General features: G+C 43.9%; 2 protein-coding genes across 11 annotated transcripts in view; one reads left to right on the top strand and one right to left on the bottom strand.

Moving 5' to 3' along the window:
* Positions 1 to 12,339, bottom strand: part of RAD52 (RAD52 homolog, DNA repair protein) — a 68,390-nt gene extending 56,051 nt beyond the window's left edge. The window contains exons 1-2 of one of the 2 annotated variants that reach the window (XM_055281175.2): positions 12,217 to 12,339; positions 10,965 to 11,195 (exon numbers count right to left, since the gene is read on the bottom strand). The gene's annotated coding sequence lies outside the window, so the exon portion shown is untranslated. Of the gene's footprint in view, positions 1 to 10,964; positions 11,196 to 11,439; positions 11,610 to 12,216 lie in introns of those variants that run through there. The other variant, XM_063639913.1, reaches the window with a different exon arrangement.
* Positions 11,562 to 21,519, top strand: part of ERC1 (ELKS/RAB6-interacting/CAST family member 1) — a 490,329-nt gene continuing 480,371 nt past the window's right edge. For 3 of the 9 annotated variants that reach the window (XM_055281164.2, XM_063639867.1, XM_055281165.2), the window contains exon 1: positions 11,660 to 11,786. The gene's annotated coding sequence lies outside the window, so the exon portion shown is untranslated. Of the gene's footprint in view, positions 11,787 to 12,373; positions 12,669 to 21,519 lie in introns of those variants that run through there. The other 6 variants (XM_055281162.2, XM_055281160.2, XM_055281161.2 and 3 more) reach the window with 5 other exon arrangements.

Below are 21,519 nucleotides of genomic sequence, written 5' to 3'. Positions count from 1 at the left end.
AAAACAGACACGGATCTGTCGTAGGAGCTCAAATAATATTGAGGAGTTTACTGTCTACTGAGGAAACAGAAGACCAAGTATGTTAAACATTAATAAAAATAAATAGCCTTTAAATAAGGCCGGCGAGGCTCTCCTTTGAACGCGTAGATATTATAACATCTATTTTACTGTTGTGTCACAAGGTTAAAAAAAAAATCCATTTTGGCTATACTTCCTTATTTTTCCCTGTGCTGTAGTTAAATACGATGGCATACAACTGAGTTCTATGTGGGTGGAATGTGTTCACTTCCTGCTTGGTGCAAATTATAAATGAAGTATCAGTTTTAAAATGTTTTATTGTGAAATATAATACACATAAAGGAATGTGGTCTGGGCACAGTGGCTCATGCCTGTAATCCCAGTACTTTGGAAGACCGAGGTGGGCAGATCACTTAAGGTAGGGAGTTCCAGACCAGCCTGGCCAACATGGTGAAACCCCGTTTCTACTGAAAAGATAAAAATTAGCTGGGCATGGTGGCGCCTGCCTGTAGTCACAGCTACTTGGGAGGCTGAGTTGGGAGGATCGCTTGAGCCCAGGAGGCGGAGGTGGTAGTGAGCTGAGATTGTACCACTGCACTCATCCAGCCTGGGTGACAGAGCAAGACCTTGTCTCAAAAAAAAAAAATTTTTTTTCACAAAACATGTAAGTACAATTTAACAAATGGGTGTGAAATTACTGCCCATGTAACCATCACCTAGCTCAGGAAACACAGCTTGGCTGCAGCCCTAGAGCGCTAGTGGGTAACCCTTCCCAATCTTCCTCAAGAAGCACCATCCTGGATTGTACAGTTATCGTGCTCTTCATTTTCTTTAGCATTTTATCACCTATATGCACATCCCTGCCTATGTCGTTTAGTTTTACCTATTTTTGAACTTTTGTGTGTGTGTGACAGGCTCTCTGTCACCCAGGCCGAAGTTCAGTGGTGTGACCAAAGTTCACTGAAGCCTCGACTTCCCTCCTCAACCTCCTGAGTAGCTGTGACTACAGATGCAGGCCACCATGCTCAGCTAATTAAAAAAACTTTTTGAGGCTGGGTGTGGCGGTACATGTCTGTAGTCCCAGCTATTTGAGAGGCTGAGATGGGAGCATTACCTGAGCCCAGGAGGGGGAGGTTACAGTGAGCCGAGATCGCACCTCTGCTCTCCAGCCTGGGTTCAAGCAGTCCTCCCACCTCAGCCTCCCAAAGTGCTGGGATTACTGGTGTGAGCCACTGTGTCTGGCCTATTTTTGAGCTTTATATTCATGGAATTATGCCCTATGTACTATTTTATGCCTTTCCCATTTCATTCCATGACATTAAGTTTGTAAGATTCATCCCTATGAGTGTTAGCAGTGAAAATGACAAAGAAACTCCCATGATTCTTTTCTCCATAAAAGCAAGTAGAAAACTGACAAAAATTGTTAGTATTAAGTTTATCAGAACTCTGGAAATTAACCAAAGGCTTGCTTGCAGCAATGTGGGAAGCATTTATCAAGACAAATGGTTGAATCTTAGTAAAAACAAAGAGGTTTGTGGCATTTTAACTACCCTATTTCCATCCCCCTTTCTCCAGCTCCCTGGCAGCCTTGGAAACCAACAGTCCACCATCTTGGTGACCCCAGGAACCTGGCAGCCACTGGATAAGGCAGAATGGGGTTGGAGCACCTTCGAAGCTTCATTTTCATGGTACTGTAGTTAGTTGTGTGTCTGGTGCTTCCCTGGAAGACCCCACTTGCAAGGCTGCCTTTATTTAACCTAACTAGGTTCTTACCCAGGGCTAAAAAAATAAAAACCCTTTTCTCCAGAGGCGTTTATTGAAAACATTTCAAGACAATTGTTTGACTTCATTCCTGCCTGAGTAGTGGGTGATACTGAGCTAACCTAAAGCTCAAAAGGAAAAGCCAGAGGATGGTGTGTCCCTAGGAGCTTCGAAAAGCTTCAACTCATTCTGGGAATCTACAAAGCAGCACATGCATAGGGCTGTGTGCATGCCCAGCAAAGATCTGAGAAGGCCCTGAACCTGCCCTTCTCCACAGGAATGTGAGCTCAAAAAGGCAAGGAGCTTGCCTACTATATCCCCAGGATCGGGAACTATGCTTCACACATAGTAGAAATTCAATAAATGTATGTTGAATAAAGAATTGGTGAGTACACACACACACACACACACACACACACAGAGTCAGCTCTCCGTATCCGTGGTTTCTGCATCCATGGATTCAACCCACTGGAGATAAAAAATATTTGGACAAGAAAATGGATGGCTGCATCTGTACTGAACATGTATAGACTTTTTTTTCTTGGCATTATTCCCTAAACAATACAGTATAACAATATACATAGCATTTACTTTGTATTAGATATTACAATAATCTAGAGGTGATTTAAATTATACAGGAGGATGTACATAGTTTATATACAAATACTATGCCATTTCATATCAGCAACTGTATCTGCAGATTTTGGTTTTGAAAGGGGGTGCTGGAACCAATCCACCACAGATACTGAGGAACAACTATATATATTTGCATCCCAGGAACACCAAAGAATTATTTAACATTCTCACAATGAGAACTGATTCATACCAAAAGTATAATAGTCGATAATTTTATTTAGATGAGACTTTGGTGGGGCTGCACTAATTGTATTATATTTGTCATATAAATTATATGAAATAGACATTTTACTTATTTTATTATATATATAATCACAGTTTATTACATTGGACCATAGTTCTCATTACAAGAATTTTAAGCTGGGCATGGTGGCTGAAGCCTGTAATTCCAACACCTTGGGAGGCTGAGGCAGGAGGATCACTTGAGCCCAAAAGTTTGAGACCAGCCTGGGCAACATAGGGAGCCCCTGTCTCTACAAAAATAAAATTTAAAAATTAGCCGGGCATGCTGTCATGCTCCTGTAGTCCCAACTACTTGGGAGGCTAAGGTGGGAGGATATCTTGAGCCCAGGAGTTGAGGTTACAGTGAGCTATGATCACACCACTGCACTCCAGCCTGGGCAACAGAGCAAGACCCTGACTCTTAAAAAAAAAAAAAAGATTGTAGTATGTGTATACGACATTAAGAGTGAAGTACAAAATCTGGGAAAAGTATAATGAAGAAACTATGTAAAGAGGTTTATCAGACAGCATTCCATATATACTGGTGATAACTTAATTCAGGAATTGTTGCTTCCGTTCTGTTGACGGACTTTGCGTCAGTGTGAAGTGAGACACATTGTCTTCATATATCCCACTCCATTTCTGGTGATATAATGATAATTTAGGGCTGGGCGCAGTGACTCATGCCTGTAATCCCAGCACTTTGGGAGGCGGAGGTGGGTGGGTCACCTGAGGTCAGGAGTTCGAGACCAGCCTGTGCAACATGGCGAAACCCCACCTCTACTAAAAATACAAAAATTAGCCAGGCGTGGTGGCGGGTGCCTGTAATCCCAGCTACCTGTGTGGGGCAGGGGGGTGCTGAGGCAGGAGAATCGCTTGAACCCAGGAGGCAGAGGTTGCAGTAAGTTGAGATGGCACCACTGTACTCCAGCCTGGGCAACAAAAGAAGACATCGTCTCAAAAAAAAAAAAAAAAACAAAAGTCATAATTTAGTCCTACTCACATTCCTTTTGGGATTGTTTTATTATCTCATTTTGCTGATGAGGGTGGTTACTGGATTTTTATGTACACCATCTTAGGCAGTCAAGAAACTATCCATAGTTGAAAATAAAAAACAAAATACTAATAACCAAAAATAAGGGAACATTTCTTTTTACCAAAAGACTTCCTAAGACTCTTTTATCATTTTGAAAGTTTGGCCTATTAGGAATGGTGTTTGGCAAAGATAATTAGCTCTTAGGTTAAAATGACAACTGCAAAGAACAGTGAGAAATTAGGACAGTGAAACATTGATTTAGAAAGGCAGTTGGGAGAAGGCATTTGGGAGGAGGTGGTTACAAATGGTTGTTCAGAATGGCATTTGGGAGCAAGTAGGTGGTTCATGAGACAAGGAGGTATCTGAAGAAAGTGAACTAACAACTGAGCTATTTTGGATAGGGTATCATAGCAAACTGAATGTTATATTAAGTACTTTTCTCATCAATAACCAAAGCCAGGTACATCTCTTGCTGAGACTTTGAAAAAAATATACACGTAGAGAGAGAGAGACAGGCAATAAATTGATACTTGATTGTGTTATATAGTAGCTGTTTCTAAGAGTCAAAGTGTATGTATATAGAAGGGGATTTATGTGCATATGTCACCATTTTTTTCCATGGAACTTTATCATTGCATATGCAAAGATAAAATATAGATAATCTATATGCAAAATATAGATTTTGAAATCTGAGCAGCAAGCTCCTTTGGTTGGAGAAGAAAAGGAACCTATATGTCTTTACTTTCACTGGGACCTAATATTTCCCTTGGGGTGACTATGACGCAACCAATATATATGTTCATTTAATCAACCTTTTGTTTTGTTTCATATTATTAGAGGATACAGAAAACATTGTGGGGAAGGGCATGTTTTTTTTTTTTTAAAAACATAGTCATTGAGCCAGAAAAGACTGCCTTTTCCTCTAATGTGAGAATTATATAGTAAGATATAAAGATAAGCTAATATATAGGACATAGAGTCGTGAACTGGGGAGGCAGGTATTGCGCTTAACGGAGGAAAATAAGCAGCAGTGTGCAGAGTGGGATTAGTAAGTTCACCTTTGGTTACAGGCAGCCATGGTCAGATTACAGCCAAAAAGGTGAATAAACCTGAGAAAGCCTTTGGACAAGATTTTAGTTTTTTAAATACTTTAAAAAAATTACATTATTTATTCAAAAGTACTATTATTGGTTGTAAATAAATATGGAAAGATAATAAATTTTGCTAGTCTTTTCTATAAAATTTGTGAAAAAGTTTAAAAGTACAATGCTTAACAAGAACATCATATAACTCATATGATACTCTCTACATAATTGCTTTGTTTTTGAAAGCTATTTGGTAATTTTTTTTTTTTTTTGAGACAGAGTCTCACTGTTGCCCAGGCTGGAGTGCAGTGGCGCTATCTCAGCTCACTGCAGGCTCCGCCTCGCGGGTTCACGCGATTCTCCTGCCTCAGCCTCCCGAGTAGCTGGGACTACAGGCGCCTGCCACCACGCTTGGCTAATTTTTTGTATGTTTAGTAGAAATGGGGTTTCACCGTGTTAGCCAGGATGGTCTTGATCTCTTGACCTCGTGATCCGCCTGCCTTGGCCTCCCAAAGTACCTCTACCGTTTGATTTAATAATCTCATTTTGGGAGTAGGTAGAGGGGAATTAATCACAAAATATGGAAGGAATTAGCACAAATCTCGAGGCAACCCTAATACGCAATATTGTTTGTTTATGTATTCATTCAGGAAATGCTTTTCAAGTGCCTATTATGTTCCAAGCACTAGGGGTGAAACAGGTAATACAAGAAAGTCTTCTTTCATGGAACTTACATTTCAGTGGGGGAGACTGAAAATAAGCAAGCATAGCACACACACACACATATATATAAATACACACAGTGTATCAGATGGAGAAAAATAAAACAGGATATGGGGACAGAAAGTGCATGAGGAAATGGCTGTTCACACAGGGGCACCAGGGAAGGCTCAGGGATGGTGACATCTGAGACCTGAAGGAAGTAAGGAAGCAAGCCTTGAGGCAACCTGGCAGAAAACTGTGCCCATTAGAAGGGCTGCTCTTGAGGTGGGGGCACACCTGGCATGGTTGGGGGAACAGTAGGGAAACTGGGGAAATTGGAGCAGAATGAGCTAGGAGACTAGCAGATGAGGTCAAAGAGTCAATAAGGGGGCAAATTTTGTAGGACATTATAGGCCATCCTAAGAATTTGGATTTTACTCTGAGTGAGACTGGAAGCCATTGGAGAATTTTGCACAAGAAAGTGACAGAATATAACCTAGCTTTTAAATCAACGGGGGAAAGGGGAAGAAAACACAAAAACCAGTTGGGAAACTTTTCTTTTCTTTTTTTGAGACGGAGTCTCGCTCTGTCGCCCAGGCTGGAGTGCAGTGGCGTGATCTCAGCTCACTGCAGGCTCCGCCTCCCGGGTTCACGCCATTCTCCTGCCTCAGCCTCCCGAGTAGCTGGGACTACAGGCGCCTGCCACCACGCCCGGCTAATTTTTTGTATTTTTAGTAGAAATGGGGTTTCACCGTGTTAGTCAGGATGGTCTCGATCTCCTGACCTCGTGATCCGCCTTGCCTTGGCCTCCCAAAGTGCTGGGATTACAGGTGTGAGCTACCGCGCCTGGCCAATACATAAGTTTTATATTTTGATGAAGTCCAATTAATTTTATTTTTTTGGAGACAGGATCTTGGTCTGTCACCCAGGCTAAAGTACAGTGGCACAATCATGGTTCACCACAGCCTTGATCTCCTGGGCTTGAGGAATCCTTCTGTCTCAGCCTCACAAGTAGCTGGGACTACAGGTGCATGCCAACATGCCCAGCTAATCTTTTAAATTTTTTGCAGACATGGGGGTCTCTTTATGTTGCCCAGGCTGGTCTTGAACTCCTGAGCTCAAGTGATCCTCCTGCCTCGGCCCCACCAAAGTGCTCAGGTTACAGGAATGAAGCCACTGCACCTGGTCTCAATTTTTTTCTTTTGTTACTTGTCCTTTGGTCTCACAGCTAAGAAACTATTGCCTAATCCAAAGTCATGAAGATTTATACCTGTATTTTCTTTTCTTTTTTTTTTTTTTGAGACGGAGTCTCGCTCTCTCCCCCAGGCTGGAGTGCAGTGGCGTGATTTCGGCTCACTGCAAGCTCCGCTTCCTGGGTTCACGCCATTCTCCTGCCTCAGCCTCCCAAGTAGCTGGGACTACAGGCGCCCGCCAACACACCCGGCTAATTTTTTGTATACCTATATTTTCTTCTATGAGTATTTTAGCTTTAGCTTTACACTTAGGTCTTTGATTCATTTTGAGCTAATTTTCATATATGTGAGGTATGGCTTCAACTTCATTCTTTTGCATGTGATATTCAATTGTTCAAACACCACTTTTTTTTAAAAAAATTATTTATTTATTTATTTTGAGATGGAGTCTTGCTTTGTCATCCAGGCTAGAGTGCAATGGCACAATTTTGGCGCACTGCAACCTCCGGCTCCCAGGTTCAAGCGATTCTCCTGCCTCAGCTTCCTGAGTAGTTGGGATTACAGGCGCCCACCACCACGCCCAACTAATTTTTGTAATTTTTGTATTTTAGTATTCCACCATCTTGGGCAGGCTGGTCTCAAACTCCTAACCTGGTGATCCACCCGCCTTGGCCTCCCAAAGTGCTGGACTATAGGCGTGAGCTAATGCACCTGGCCTTTTTTTTTTTTTTGAGACAGAGTTTCACTCTTGTTGCCCAGGATGGAGTGCAATGGCGCAATCTCGGCTCACTGCAACCTCTGCCTCCCAGGTTCAAATGAGTCTCCAGGCATAACGAGACAGGGTCTCGTTATGTTGCCCAGGTTGGCTTTGAACTCCTGGCCTGAAGCAATCCTCCTGCCTCAGCTTCCCAAAGTGCTGGGATTACAGGAGTGTGCCACCACATCCAGCCTGCTCTTGTCTTTATTTTTGAGACAGGGTCTCATCACCCTGTTGCCCAGGCTGGAGAATGGTACCATTATAGTGCACTGCAACCTTGAACTCCTGGGCTCAAGGGATCCTCCTGCCTTAGCCTCCGAAGTAGCTAAGGACTGCAGGTGTGTGCTACCCATTTCCGGGTAATTTAAAAAATTTTTTTTGTAGAGACAGGGTCTTGCTGTGTTGCCTGGGGTGGTCTCTGACTCCTGTCCTCAAGTGATCTTCCTGTCTCAGCCTCCAAAAGTGCTGGGATTACAGATGTGAGCTACTGTGCCTGGCCTAAACTGTTTTAACAATAGCAAGACTAGCTATGCTTCATTAATAGGTTGGGTGTAAAAGTTGAAACCCCTAAAAGCAGCATCTTCCAAGCTTTTTTTTTTTTTTAATCATAGTAACTAATTATTCTGTTTAATTTTCTCTTTTCCAGGAGTTTTCTCTCCCAGAACTCCTACCCTTCTGTTCCAATCTAACTTAGTTTCTGGGACTTCCCTTCACTGTTTTCCTGAATTGGATCTAGTGATTACTGGATGTTGTCAGATACCGATTTCTCCCTCATTTTGCTTGAGCACACGTTTAAGTAACTCTTTTTTTAAATTTATTTTCATTTTTTGAGACGGAGTTTTGCTCATCGCCCAGGCTGGAGTGCAATGGCACAATCTCAGCTGACTGCAACCTCCGCCTCCTGGATCCAAGTGATTCTCCTGCCTCGGCCTCCTGAGTAGCTGGGATTACAGGTGCCCGCCATCATGCCTGGCTAATTTTTGTATTTTTAGTAGAGACGAGGTTTCACCACGTTAGCCAGGCTGGTCTCAAAACTCCTGACATGGTGATCCACCCGCCTCAGCCTCCCAAAGTGCTGGGATTACAGGTGTGAGCCACCATGCCTGGCCCGCCAGTTTGATTTCTGTCCTTTTATGGGCTCCTTTTTTTCCTCTTTGGAAACTTAGAATCTTCTTTATATTTAGAGTTCAAACATTTCACATGGTTGAATTTTTTTTTTCTTTTAGTTCTGTACTAGTGGATTCTTTCAGTTCTAGGAAATTTTCTTGCATTATTTTTTCAATAATTTTCTGTCCTTCATTGACTTTGTTTTCTCTTTCTCACATGATATTAGTCCTGTTGAACTAATTCTTTATCTTATTTTCTCTCACAATTTCCACCTCTTTGTATATTTATTCTGTTTTCTTTTTCTTTTCTTTTTTTCTTTCCTGAGGCAGGGTCTGGCTCTGTTGCCCAGGCTGGAGTGCATTGGTGTTATTTCAGCTCACTGCAACCTCTGCCTCCTGGGCTTAAGCCATCCTCCCACCTCAGCCACCTGAGTAGCTGGGATTACAGGCATATGTCACCACACTTGGCTTATTTTTGTATTTTTTTGTAGATAAAGGGTTTTGCCATGTTGCCCAAGCTGGTCTTGAACTCCTGGGCTCAAACGATCTGCCTGCCTTGGCCTCCTAAAGTGTTGGGATTTCAGGCGCGAGCCACCGCACCCAGCCCTATTTTCTTTTTCTTTTCTTTTTTGAAGTAAGGTATCTCGCTGTCACCCAGGCTGGGGTGCAGCACCACCATCCTGGCTCACTGCTCCCTTGACCTCCCAGGATCAGGCAATACTTACACCTCAGCCTCCTGAGTAGCTAGGACCAGAGGTGCACATCACCATACCCGGCTAAGTTTTAAAACATTTTTATAGAGACAGGGTCTCGCTATGTTGCCCAGGCTTCTTTTATTTTCTTTAAAAGTTCAGTGACTTTATCTTTCAATATTTTAAATTTATAATTTGGCAATTTATTTTAAATTTCAAGATCTACTTTTAAACCTTGGATTGTTACTTCATCTGAGTATCCCAGTATACTAATTAGGTTTTCCTTTCTAAATTCTCTGAAGTTTCTGTTTATCTCCCCCCACACTCCATGTTGGAGACTTTTCTTAAATATCTAATAACGCTTAGTTGTCTGTTCATACATAAGATGAGGCAGTTGGAATGCTGATGGGGAGTCTTGTGAACTTGGGAGGTGTCTTAGTCTATTTTATGTTGCTATAAAGGCATGCCTGTGGCTGGGTAATTTATAAAGAAAACGGGTTTATTTAGCTCACAATTCTGCAGGCTGTACAAGAAGCAAGGCACTAGCATCTGCTCAGTTCTGGTGAGGGTTTTTGTGCTGCATCAAAACATGGCAGAGAAGGTCAAGGAAAAGTGTCTGTGCACATGCAAAGAGAAATCAAACAGGAGGTGAGTCCTGGCTTAACAACAAACCACTCTCGAAGGAACAAATCCATTCTCCTGATAACCAATGTAGTTTTGCAAGTGTGAGAACTCACTACTGTAAGAATGACACCAAGTCCTTCATGAAGAATCTGCCCCCATGACCCAAACACCTCCCATCAGGACCCACCTCCCAATACTATCACACTGAGAATCAAATTTCAACATGAGATTTGGTAGAGACAAAAAACCATATCCAAACCATAGCAGGAAGTTCCTGCCAACTTGCCCAACTACACTTTAAAGTGGGTGGGTAGGAAACCAGCTATTGTGCTAGGATAAAGAATACTTTACTTTTAGGTCATTCAATACTCAGTTAACCCAAATCTCCCCAGATTATCAGAACGCTTAATTTTAGCCTGGATAAATGCCTAGATATTGTATCTGAGATATAGGGAGGGTTCTGCTCTTCCTTATATAGACCTTTATTTAGTCTCCCTGTTCTCAACCCTGCTTCTCACTCTTGCTCTGTCTGGTAGTTATCTCCAAATCTCGGTCTCCCTAAAGCATTTCTGGGCTGAAAGGCCCCCCTTCCTTTCTGCAGCACCCTCTACACCCATTCTACATTACGGGTTTCTCCATTTTATTTTGTCAGACCACACTTAATTTTTGCATGTCAAATAAAAAAAAATTATCTTCCGATGTCCCCCTTCTCATTTTCTATTTTGTATCATTTTTATTTCTCATTATTTTATGGGGTCTCAGGAAGAAGAGGCAATAAATACATGTGCTCGGTTAGCTAGCTTTAATAAAAAATCCTTAATGTAGGTTTTAAAAAAGATATCTGGAGCAGGGCAGGAAATAATACTTTTTGCCAGTGTGGTGATAAAAAATAAAAAATAAAAATCTGAATCTGTGTTAGGATAGTATTTCCGTGTATAACATAGCGCTTAGCAACTTAACTCTCCAGATCCACATATTTTAAGGACATGATGTATCTCAGACACCTACTTCAAACCTCACTTCACAGTTAAGTAAGACTACAAGTCGAGTGATTTGCCCGAGGTCACACAAGTAGACAGTGGAAGAATGAGAACAGAAAGATCTATTGACTCCTAGTTGAATTTTCTCTTACCTTACCACACTGCTAGGGAGTAACAAGATGGGCAGATCACGAGTCAGATGAGAAAGGTCATGAAAAATAGTCAAAAGATGACTTTTCCTGGGTAAATAGCCGGATGTCCAAGAAATGAAATGCTGGTCTGGCAGCACATCCTCCTAACAGTTGGTAGTCATATGTGGGAAGTACTGAAGGGAGAGATGACAGCAGGCCCAGGAACTGCAATGATCCAAGTGCATGTCGATCCTGGGAGGGAACAATTAGAGTCTGGGCAGGATGAAACAGTAGAAACTCGTGAGTGAATGAATGTGAACGCTGAGGAGCGACTGGAATCTGTTAATGGGATTATGAGGCAGTATAAAGTGGTTAATTATGGTGGCGGAGGTAAGCAGGAGTAAAATGATGGCTTTTAACTCCTCTCAAGGACATGGAAAATTATTTTAATAAACACTGGAAGGCTGGGAATAAATATAATTCACACCATTCTTACTTTCTTGGTTTAGAGATAGCTTATCTACATCCTTAAATTAATGGCTGTAGCTACCCTCTGCATGGCTCAAAAAAAAAAAACAAAACAAAACAAAACAAAAGCAAAACCGGCTGCGAGTCCGCACGAGAAAATCGGGTTGCACCAGGCCCCAGCCGCCCGCCGACCCGCCTAGCTGTCGGAGGCTAAATAAACAGCTCCCGAATCAGTGTTGAGCACAGCGCAGGGTCGGAACGTGGACACTGATTTCCGCCCACGCTCCCCTGCGTCCTGGCGGGATCACCACAGAACACGACGTCCATTGCTGGGGTCCTCGGCGATGCCCGTGTGCGCAGCCCCGCGAGCCTCAGGTCAGATGACCACTGATTTCGCGACCACGTTCCGCGAAGCTAAGGGGCAAAAAACCAGCTTTCTTGGGAGAAAGCGTTCCCCCAGCAGCCAGGGTCGATCCCGGCGCTGCTCCCGCGGCGCTAGGCGGCTCCGGGCGTAACGGGCCCCGAGAAGAAGGGGGTGGGGCGCCACTGAGGTTTGGGAAGACACGAAGCGGCTCCTCGGGCTTCCAGCGTCCACTTCCTACGGCAAGCGGGAAGAGACAAGCGCCACCCTGCGCTCGCGGAGCCGACCCCGGCTCTCCCCTCCCGTGGCCGCAGGGGTCGTGTGTGTGAGTGTGTGGTGTGTGTGTGTGTGTGTGTGAATGCAGGGACGCTCCGCGCCCATCACTCTGTTTCGGTGCTAATCGACCGCCGTGGCGCCGAATTTCCCCGCTTCCCAGTTCCTCACCCGCGTGCCCCGGAAGGCGCCCGGAGGCCCCCGGGCCGCCGCGTCACGCTCCCGGGAGGCTGAGGGAAACGGAGGCAGCCGAGCTGCGAGCCCGGGGAGGCGCGCTGCGCGCCGCGGCGGGGCTGGGGGCGGGGCTAGATGTCTCGCGCAGGGGGCGGGGCGCGGTGACGTCGCGGGCGCCTGGGCCGTGCTGTGGCGGCGGCGGCGGCGGCGGTAGTGGCGGCGGCGGTGGTAGTGGCGGCGGCGGCGGTGGTGCCCGGGCGGCAGCGGCAGCAGTAGCGGCAGCCCTGAGGACGGTGAGACGGCGGCGGCAGCGCGAAAGTCGCGCGGGACCCAGAGCTTCCCCCTTGTCGCTAGTGCTGAGGCTTTCGCCTTTCCTCCCCAGCTTCTTGCTCACGGCCCGGGCTGGGCTGGGCAGGGCAACGCGCCCCCGGGGAGGGGCGGAGCTGTCGGTGAGGCTTCGCGACCCCCTCCCCCTCCTCGCCAGCCCGGGGGTGGGGAGGGACGGGCCCCACCCAGACCACCGGCGCCCACCCACGGGCTCCACCCAGCCGGGCTCCGGGATTGGGCGGGAGCCGAGGCGGTAGATGTGGGGATCCTGGGGCGGGAGGCGGGGGACTGGGGACTGGGGCTCTGGGCACTTGGGGAGAGGAGGGTGGGAGGCTTAGGACTAGTGAAGCTGCGGACGAGGTAGTGGGGAGACGGAGAAATTGGGGAGCCATGAAATTGGGGTGCGGTCAGGGTGGATCTTTGGGTTAGGTGAGTGATGTAAAATGCTGAAGATGATTCTTTTCTTTTTGATGAAATGGTGAGATAAAAGATGAAGTGTTGTATTTCAAAAGGACGATGAGCTGTGCATGTTGCCTTTGAGGCAGTTGGAGAACCTATTTCATTGCACTGGATCTCACGTTTCTACTTTAGGGTTCGATTTTTTTTCTTCTGGCGGGGTGGGTGGGGGATCGGAGACGGAAGAGGATCCCCTTACTTTGGCTCAGGTAAATTGTGAGCGTGGATGTATCTGAAAGTTTTACACCCAAGAAGAGGGAGATCTTCGGTTTAGACAACTTCGTTCTGGTAGCCACCATTTGGGTCGCATTACACTTAGCTCCTTCAAGGTGGTGTCTTCCAGTTTTTTTCCCCCCTATGCCTAAAAGATCTCTATACCACCCTTTTACGGGCTTTATCCTGGCCCCTTGAGAGAAGGCCCCAGAGTCAGGTGGTTGCTTTGGAAGGCACGTTTCTGAATAATAGTTGCAGGTGGTTGTGGTTGACTGGTTTGGGTGGATAAAGTGAACAATTTGAATAGTTCTGTTGGAGCTAATTATATGAAAAATGCTTAAATGTTTTAAAGTACAACCGTCTTTTACAGCGTGTTGCTCAGTAGACCTTGACTTTTAGACATTTTGTGTTCAATGCTAAATTGATGAAATTTTATTTCTCATTTGCAGTTATATTTCTTGCGGTCTTTATTGAAACACTTTAAATGGAACTCTTTTGTTTGGTAGGCTCCTCAATTTCTGAGAAATGTTCTTGGAGTCAAGTGCTTTAAACACATTTTGGGGGCAGTTGTCTCACTTTGTACGGATATATTACCAAGAGTAAGCAGTGTTCAATGTTCTTCACATCACTCTTTCACAACTTAGCACTGTAAATCAGAATCTTCTTTTCTGGATTCCTGCTCCCTATTAGATTACAGTATTCACTGGCCCTATTTATCAGTTAGTGTCATTTAAGCTATTTCTTGTTCAGAAAACAGGTCCCATGATGGACGTGTATTATGTAATGGATGGAAGTAGACATGGCTCTCAATAATTCATTTACGGAGGAAGAGAAGCTGTCAGAAAGTGGGATTTAAGCAGTGACTTTCCCAAGGCTTACCCAGTTTATTTGGGAAAATAGCCAGAGAAGTGCTTTCTTGTAACCCAAAAGAGAAATACACAGAGAAGAATTTCAGTAGTTGCAGATCGTTGCTTTTTCTAACTACCTACTTAATGAGCAGATTATTGTCTTCCAGAAAATACTTCTACTTTGTAGAGAGGTATGGGAGGGACATAATAGGTATTAAGTGAGAAAGTGTGTTCCAATTTATAATTATAAATAAAAGATTCAATTAACTGTATTCAGTTAATTCATGTGGTAAAGTGAATAGTTTTGACTTTGGATTAGTTAGAAGGAAAACAAAATTGACATATCTAGTTTTCCCTTTTAAATTATACGTAGACTTAATTAATTGGGACAAATGTGAACTAAGATACTGGGTAAAACTTGTGTGTACTCCTAAAATGACATTTGCATGGCTGGTAGTAAGCTGTGATTCTTGTCCTTGTAGGAATGAAATCACATAATTTGGGGAAAGTCTAAGGTAAAAGTAAGCTATTTCGTTTAGCGTTTCTTGTGCCTGAAACTATGCCTACATTTTTCAAAAAACGTTGCTTGCTAGTCATTACTTGTGATACCCTTGTTGAGTCTACTGAGGTGTTCTTTTTTTTCCTTCATTACCTGTGTCATAGATAAGTATGCCAGTCTGTTAATTCAGCATTAATACTGCAAACTTAAAAGTGAAGGTTCTTGGCCAGGTGCGGTGGCTCACACATGTAATCCCAGCACTTTGGGAGGCCGAGGCGGGCAGATCACGAGGTCAGGAGATCGAGACCATCCTGACTAACACGGTGAAACCCGGCCTGTGCTAAAAATACAAAAAATTAGCCGGGCGTGGTGGCGGGCGCCTGTAGTCCCAGCTACTCGGAGAGGCTGAGGCAGGAGAATGGCGTGAACCCGGGAGGCGGAGCTTGCAGTGAGCCGAGATCACGCCACTGCACTCCAGCCCGGGCAACAGAGCAAGACTCCGTCTCAAAAAAAAAAAAAAAAAAAAAAAAAAAAAGTGAAGGTTCTCAACTGCGCGCGGTGGCTCACGCCTATAATCCCAGCACTTTGGGAGGCCGAGGCAGGCAGATCACAAGGTCAGGAGTTCGAGACTAGCCTGGCCAACATGGTGAAACCCCATCTCTACTAAAAATACAAAAATTAGTCTGGGCACGGTGGCTCATGCCTGTAATTCCAGCACTTTGGGAGGCTGAGGTGGGTGGATCATGAGGTCAGGAGTTCGAGACCAGCCTGACCAACATGGTGAAACCCTGTCTCTACTAAAAATATAAAAATTAGCCGGGTGTGGTGGTGCATGCCTGTAATCCCAGCTACTCAGGAGGCTGAGGCAGAAGAATTGCTTGAGCCTGGGAGGCAGAGGCTGCAGTGAGCCGAGATCATGCCACTGCACTCCAGCCTGGGCTACAGAGCGAGATTCCGTCTCAAAAAAAATAAAAAATAAAAATTAGCTGGCTGTGGTGGTGCACACCTGTAACCCCAGCTACTCAGGAGACTGAGGCAGGAGAATCGCTTGAACCTGGGAAGTGGAGCTTGCAGTGAGCTGAGATTGCGCCACTGCACTCCAGCCTGGGTCACAGAGCGAGACTCCGTCTCAAAAAAAAAAAAAAAAAAAAGTGAAGGTTTTCATAGCAACAGCTGCTCGGTTTTACACTGTTTACATTTAGAAATAGTATGAGAGTTGTTAAATGTGTATTTTACACATATTTCATCAGAAACATTAATGGAGAAAGATCAAGGAATGAAGTATTTTGGTTTAAGAATCAGTACGTTGATTATCAGTTTTCAGAGACATACAGTAAAATAAACAGCATACAGATTATGTGGAATATAATTTTGTTTTTTTCTTTTTTTCTTTTTTTGTGGAATATAATTGAAATCTGTTGCTCACCAAGTCTTTCAGTGTATTAAGAGTGTGGGTTCTGGGGTCAGAGTGCCTGAGTTCAAATCCTGGCTTTGCCATGGTATGATGTAGGGGCAAACTGCTTAATGTTGTTTATTTCCCAACCTTAACCTGTGCCTTAATTTCTTCATCTGCAAAACAGAAATAATAACAGTAGTACCTAACCTCTTAAGCTGGTCAAATGAATTAATTCATGTATTTAGAACAGTTTGGGCACATAATTAGCTGGTTCACTAACGTCATTTGAAGTTTTACTGTGAATACTATTTTTACTTAAAAAGTATATATTAAATACATATCATGTACCACATATTCGAGATGCTGGTATCATAGTAGTGAACAGGTCTCCCAGCACTTTGGGAGGCCGAGGTGGGAGGATGTCTGGGCAACTTAGTGAGACCATTTCTCTACAAAAATAAAAAAAATTAGGCCGGGCGCGGTGGCTCACGCCTGTAATCCCAGCACTTTGGGAGACCAAGGCGGGCAGATCATGAGATCGAGAGTTCGAGACCAGCCTGGCCAACATGGTGAAAGCCTGTCTCTACTGAAAATACAAAAAATTAGCTGGGGGTGGTGGCACGTGCCTGGAATCCTGGCTACTCGCAAGGCTAAGGCAGGAAAATCTCTTGAACCCAGGAGGCGGAGGTTGCAGTGAGTGGAGATCACGCTGTTGCACTCCAGCCTGGGCGACCGAGCAAGACTGTCTCAAAAAAAAAAAAAAAAAAAAAAAAGCATGGCAGTATGTGCCTATAGTCTCAGCTACTCAGGAGACTGAGGCAGGAGGATCACTTGAACCTAGGGGTTCGAGGTTGCAGTGAGCTGTCATTCCGTCATTGTACTCCAGCCTGGGCGACAGAGTGAGGGAGGCTATCTCAAATAAATAATAAATAAATAAAAGTAAGGAGAGTAGTCAGGAGCTTATGTTGTATTGTTCCAGGTGAGGGTATCTCTGACCAAGGTGAAATGGTGAGAAGGGGTTGGATTTTGTATATATTTTGAGGGTAGACCTATAGAATTTGTTGGTGATTGTGGGATGTGGGACAAACAGAAGAATAAAGAATAAGGTGTTTGGCCTGAATAACTAGAAGAATAAAGTTGCCAGTAACTGAATTGGAGATGGTAATTCATGGAGCATGTTTGTGGAGAAACCAGAAATTCAGGGTGATGTCCAGGAAGAGTGAAAAATGTGGCTGTTTTCAGCTTCTTTGTAGTATTTATGATTATGAGATAGGTGAGATCATCAGGGGAGTGAATTTTGGTAGAGAAGAGATCCAAACATCTGAGCTTTGGGGACTGATTCATTCACTTATTCATTCATAAGTTACTTAGTGAGTATGGTTCTTCTAGATACCTTTTTGGGCATTGGGGATATAAACCTGACAAAAATTTTAACCTTCGTGGAACTTACCTTCTAGATACATGGGGGGAAATCAAGAGGAACCAGTAAACGAGAGTGATAAGAAATTATTGAGTTAGGAGGAAAACCAGGGGAGTATGATATTCTAGAAGTGAAGGAAAGGAAGCTTTCAAGAAGGAGGGAACAGTCAGCTGTGTCATTGTTTCAAGTTGTGTCAGAATGTTGAGTAAGAGAGAATTCTGCTTGATTATAATGTCTAATAACAGGGAAATGACTAAATACGTTTTAGTGTGAGATAGATGAGACAAATGTAAGAGTCTTTTAGTTTTTTACTTCTCTGTGTTTTTTTTTTTTTTTTCTTTTTTGACACGGAATCTCTCTTTGTTGCCCAGGCTGGAGTGCAGTGGCGCAATCTCGACTCACTGCATGCTCCACCTCCTGGGTTCACGCCATTCTCCTGCCTCAGCCTCCAGAGTAGCTGGGACTACTACAGGTGCCCGCCACCACACCTGGCTATTTTTTTTTTTTTTTTGTATTTTTAGTAGAGACAGGGTTTCACTGTGTTAGCCAGGATGGTCTCGATCTCCTGACCTCGTGATCTGCCTGCCTCGGCCTCTCAGAGTGCTGGGATTACAGGCATGAGTGACCGCGCCTGGCCTTATTCTCCTGGTTGATTTTTAAGAAATATTTCAGCCAGGCACAGTGTTACATGCCTGTAGTTCCAGCTGCTCTGGAGGCTGAGGCAGGAGGATTGCTTGAGTCCAGGAGATCAAGGCTATGGTGTGCTACGATTGCATATTTGTGTAGCCACTGCACTCCAGCCTGGGCAACATAGTGAGACCCCATCTCTAAATTAAAAAAAAATCATTCTTTTCAGAACAAAATAGGCAACCTGGGAGTGCTAAGGAAAGGTACGACTTTTTATTGTTGTTGTTAATTTTATGTACACTTATTTTAAGAAATAGGTAATATATGTACTAAATTAGAAGGTATAAGAGAATACACAGTTAAAAGTCTCTCCTATCCCATCTAGTTCTTTCTGAAGGCAATCACTGTTCGCAGTTTCTTGTTTTTTCTTTTTAACCAGTGAAATTTTGTGTAATATGACATTACCTATTCTAAAATTGCATAAATATAAGAAACATTTTATCTTCCACTCTGATATTGACCACTGGCAATATTTTATACTTTTTGAGAAGGGTCTTGGTCTGTTATTCAGTCTGGAATGCAATGGTGTGGTTATAGCTTACTGCAACCTTGAATTCCTGGGCTCAAGCGATCTTCCCACTTCAGTTTCCAGAGTAGCTGGGACTGTAGCCATGTGCCACCATGCCTGGCTAATTAAAAAAATTTTGTAGAGAGACAAGGCGTCATTATGTTGCCCAGGCACTATTTTAGAATAGATTATTTAAAAGGTAGTTTTAGAAGCCTGTCAAGGGAAATAGTGACTGCTAGGATCAAACATGGATTCGCTAAGTCACATCATACAGTAGTTGCCTAGAATTGACTTGGTTACTTGACTGATAAATAAAGGAAATGCAGTAGTTGGAATTTGTGTATACAACAGCTAGGTTTTTTCATGCCATCTTTGTGGAAAGTATGAACATATGTGTCCTAGATTTCTTGAGAACAGGAACTGTCTATTAGATACGTATTAAATACTTGATGAATGAATGGATGCTAGCATAGTAATGTGAATTCACAACCTGTTGAATGGCTATCCCCAGGAAATAGAGGTGCTTATTGAGGATCATGGGTTTGAGGAACTTGGTGTTAGACAACTCACCCATACATTTATTGAAATGACACAGGATGGTAGCAAGACTGGTGGCACAGAGGACAATGGCAGCTGTGAAGTCGTTGCCAGCATATCCTGAGTATGGAGGATGTCCAGGTGGTCATTAGCTGATAGTGAAGAGGTAGAGGTTGAAGACTGTGCTGCTGAATAGCATGAGAATTAGACTAAGATTTTACGTGAGGGTTCGGGAGTAGTGGTCTGGAACTGGCACTGGCAGAAAGGAAGGTACCAACCTCATTTCCCAATATTGGGCGTGGAGTGTAAGAGACTGAGTAGCTTACACTTAAAAGGACTATATGAGAAGAGGTGTCCTGATTGGAAAGTCAGGTTTTAGTTAAGGCAGAGAGTTAGCAAGAACATTTCCCAAGGAAGTTGAGAACTTTTAGAGGAGTTTCTTGATGAAAGAATGAAGTTCCATGAGAGTGTATTTTTCCATCGTATTGGCTTCATGTCATCATCATTTAAACTTTAAAATGTCTCTTCATGTTAATAAAAAACTCCAGATTCATACTTTATTGTTCTAAGTCGCTCTCTGCTTTACAGACTTAGAGTTGTCTGCATTTGCTGTATATCTCCATTTCTTCACCTGTGACTTCTCAACCTATTTCTGTCTTGTTTCTATCGCCATCATTTCAGTGAAACTGAAAATAGCTAGTGAAAATATGTATGAAAATAGCCAATGTCGGCCGGGCGCGGTGGCTCACGCCTGTAATCCCAGCACTTTGGGAGGCCGAGGCGGGCGGATCACGAGGTCAGGAGATCGAGACCATCCTGGCTAATACAGTGAAACCCCATCTCTACTAAAAATACAAAAAATTAGCCGGGCGTGGTGGTGGGCGCCTGTAGTCCCAGCTACTCGGGAGGCTGAGGCAGGAGAATGGCGTGAACCCGGGAGGCGGAGCTTACAGTGAGCCGAGATCGCACCACTGCACTCCAGCCTGGGCGACAGAGCGAGACTCCGTCTCAAAAAAAAAAAAAAAAAAAGAAAATAGCCAATGTCTATTTTACTATCCTGTTCTTATTTAACCTCTTAGCAGCTCTACTAGTTGTCTATTGGCTATGTAACAAATTACCCCCTAACTTAAGAAACATTTATTGTTTCACAGATTTTGTAGGTCAGGAATGTGGGTGCGGTTGGCACCTGTGATTGAGGGTCTCTCACAAGGCCGCTGTCATGTCAAAGCGCTACTTGGGGAGGCTGTTTCCAGGCTCACTCATGCGGCAATCGGCAGGTCTCAGGTCCTTGTTGGCTGCTTGCTGGAGAGATGAGTCCCTTGTCATTTGGGTTTCTGCGTACGATTACTTAAAATATGGTATCTCACTGCTTCTGTCCTCAAAAAAGGACAGATATTAGCCAGAATCTTTTTGTAACCTTATCTTGGAAGTGATGTGCTATCACTTTAGTTGTATTCTGTTATCAGCCAGTCACTAGGTCCAGTGCACTCAAGGCGGGATTTCACAATGGCATGAATACTGGGAGGCAGAGATCATTCATAGCCATTTCAGGACTGTCTACCACAGCAGCATTTGACAGAGTGGACACCTCTCCTTCCTTTGTAAAGTTCTCTCTTCTCGAGGCCTTCAGAGCACTTTTCTGTTTTTCTTGCTGGTTCTCTGGGCTCTTTTTCTGTCACTTTTTTTTTTTTTTAAGGTAGAGTCTCGGTCGCCCAGGCTGGGGTGCAGTGGCACAATCTTGGCTCACTGCAACCTCCGCCTCCTGGGTTCAAGTGATTCTCCTGCCTTAGCCTCTTGAGTAGCTGGGTTACAGGTGTGCACCACCACACCCAGCTAATTTTTGTATTTTTAGTAGAGATGGGGTTTCACCGTTTTGGCCAGGCTGGTCTTGAACTCCTGGCCTCAGGTGATCTGTCCGCCTCAGCCTCCCAAAGTGCTGGGATTACAGGCGTGAGCCACCGTGCCTGACCTCTCAGTCACCTTTTGAGTCTTTCTATGCTCATTTATTAAATGTTTGAATTTCTTTGGGCTTTCTCATCACTATTTCATTTTTCATCTGTGTGCTGAGTATTCATTTTTATGTCTTCAGTTTTTAACCTCTCTCCTGAGTCTGAGGACCACTATATCTAATTGCTACTGAATGTTTCCATTGGACGCCCCTTAAACCGAACACATCCAGAACGGAATGTATGATTCCTGCACTTCCTCTGGTGTTTCTTAATTTCTTAAATGACACCACTGGGTGCTTAAGCTGGAAATGTGTGTGGTGTGCTTGATTTCTCCCTCTCCACCACCTTCCATTTTACTATTCCTTTTTATTTTTTTAAAGCCATGGCTGTTCAGTGATGGTGTGAATGTTTTTATGAGGTAGTGCATCCTCTGCCAGGTTGCAAGCATTGAACCTGGTGC

The sequence above is a fragment of the Symphalangus syndactylus genome, chromosome 5, assembly GCF_028878055.3.
Source record: "Symphalangus syndactylus isolate Jambi chromosome 5, NHGRI_mSymSyn1-v2.1_pri, whole genome shotgun sequence".
Taxonomy (NCBI): domain Eukaryota; kingdom Metazoa; phylum Chordata; class Mammalia; order Primates; family Hylobatidae; genus Symphalangus; species Symphalangus syndactylus.
The sequence above is the reverse complement of the archived record's forward strand: the minus strand, read 5'-3'. Positions and strand labels throughout refer to the sequence as shown.